The 2,431-nt window shown below is 39.6% G+C and overlaps 1 non-coding gene across 1 annotated transcript; it reads right to left on the reverse strand.

The window, feature by feature from the left end:
- Window positions 1–53: 53 nt before the first annotated feature.
- LOC122171660 lies at window positions 54–131 on the reverse strand. Its single transcript, XR_006172067.1, has one exon. It is a non-coding gene; the product is annotated as a small nucleolar RNA U2-19 (small nucleolar RNA).
- Between the last annotated feature and the right edge of the window lie 2,300 nt (window positions 132–2,431).

The raw sequence follows: 2,431 nt of genomic DNA on the forward strand, positions 1-2,431 counted from the left end.
ACACACACACACACACACACACACACACACACACACACACACACACAGAAACCTCTCAGAACTCTCTGTATATATCTGGAAGATCGTTTTATCTTCTGGTGTTCAGATTTGGCAGTTTTTCATCCCAGACTCTCTTCAGTAGAATTGTAGATCTCAGAGGAATACAAATGTAGAACTCAGGAATTTTACAAGTATTTTCAGGTCTATGTCTGCTGGGACACAGGAGACTGACATGGGAGTTGAATTCTACTTTTTCTGTTAGATATATAAGATTTCCTAAAATATTGTATTCCTTAATTTCAAAGCTTTTCAGTCACAGAATAGAGAATACGGATACTTACATTTTCAATTTTTGAAGAAAGATATGCGGACATTGTATTTCTCCCAAAACCCTGAATTCAACATACATAAAGGAAATAAAAAATAAACCTACAAATAAATAATAAAAAAAACCCCTACATTATTTTGATTTTTTAAATATTATTTTTTATAAACACATTTCATATATGAAGAGTGCTCTGAAAGTAATGCCTCCTAATTTATGTTGGCCCATAATGTCTGAAGTGTATGTTGGTGGTATCGCAGTAGAGTTTGAACCTTCCCAACATTTTTCCATTACCTGTTCTTGCCATGCAACAGATGGCAGCAGAGGAGTAGTCTGACAAAATGACATCTGACATGGAAGTGTGGATGAAGCAAAAATATGTCACTGAATTCCTCCATGAGGAAAAAATTGCACCCATACTTGCTGAACACTTATGGAGAACTAACAGTGGATCTGAGCACTGTGAGGTGATGAGTGGTGCATTTCAACAGTGACAACAGCAATGTGAAAGACAAACCATGTTTCAGATAACCATACATAGCTGTCACACAGCAAAATGAAGAGCATCTCTACCAGCTCATTAATGTGAATCAGCATATTATGACCAGGAAACTGTGTATGGAGCTGAAAGTCTATTTCAGTGCATTGGAAACAATGATAGCAATGTTGCAACATCATGAAGTATGCTCCATGTGGGTTCCACAAATGCTCACACAGGAAGAAAAAGAACACTGTATACAAGTTTGTCAGTTCCACTACTACCCAGAGTTAAAGAAGCAGTTAAAATGGAGTGGCTATGTGTCAGTCCCCTGTTGAATTAAAAGTTCAAGATGCAGACTTCAGCAGGTAAAGTGCTCTGCATTGTCTTTTGGGATAGGAAATGGGTGATTCTTCTGAATTTCCTGAAACACTGACAAAGCATGATCTGTGACTACATCACAATGCTGACTAAACTGAAGGGTCAAACTTCCAGAGTGAGAGAACAAGACAGAGCCAAGGAAACAGACAACCCTTGCAACATGATAAAGGCTAGTCGTATACCAATTTGAGAACCATGGAGCACACTGCTAATCTTGGATGGACTGTACTACCACACCTACTGTGTAGTCTAGATTTGGTGCCTTCTAACTTTGGTTTATTTGAGCAGATGAGAGATGATCTGTGGGGGCAATATATTTCTACCAGTGAAGTCATCATAGCAGTAGTGGGTCTCTTCTGCTGGTACAGATATTTATGAGTACAGTATGCAAATGCTGTTTCATCACTGGTGAAAATACATGGCTAATGGTGGTGACTATATTAAAAAATAGTGTTCTGTAGCTGAGAATTTGCTTATCAAGCTGCGTTATAGTGTTTTTTGTATCTGTTGTAGTTTCCATAGAAATAAATAACAGCATTACTTTCAGAGCCTCTGCTCAAGTTTCCTTCAAGAGCATCTCTCCATGTCCCCCCAAGAACCTTTCCTTCCCTTTGTCTCCCTCAGAGCCTCTCCTACACCTTTCCAAATGTCTTATCCTGTCTTCTCCCAAGAGTATCTCACCCGTGTCTCTTGCCCCTAGCAGATGCTGTTCTTGTTTAAATACCTGTGAGCTAGAGCCCACGGGCTCCTCTGCCTGGCAGTAAAACTAACCTCTACACAGGTCACCCTGTGGAGGTGGAAACTGGCAGCATGAAAGAGGAAACTTGTGCAACATGGCTATTTGCAAGAATGATTCACAGTGAAGGACCACTGTGGGCTATGTGGAAGAACAATGCAGCAAGCAATCCCAGCACACAGGGCTACATGAGGCTATGTTGATTTTGTACAGGGTGGCAGGAGCATCTGTACAGTGCAGAAGGATTTTCTTGCTGTCTAACATGCAATGTATACTGATAGTCTGCTCTAACCAATGTATTGTTTGGAAGCATAAACACCTTATACCTCCTCTATGCTGACTGACTCTTCATGTACACAAACCATGTTTTGAACTACACTCACTGTGCAGAAATCATTAGTTCTGTGTATTACTAACACAGCTTAGTGTATTTTCTGAAACAAATCCATATAATCAATTTAGTCTGTTTTCTGCATGTAATACCGATTAGCAGGCTGACAATATTTAAATG

The sequence above is a fragment of the Centrocercus urophasianus genome, unplaced genomic scaffold, assembly GCF_019232065.1.
Source record: "Centrocercus urophasianus isolate 14NV4802_14NV808 unplaced genomic scaffold, USGS_Curo_1.0 seq_9, whole genome shotgun sequence".
NCBI classification, from domain to species: domain Eukaryota; kingdom Metazoa; phylum Chordata; class Aves; order Galliformes; family Phasianidae; genus Centrocercus; species Centrocercus urophasianus.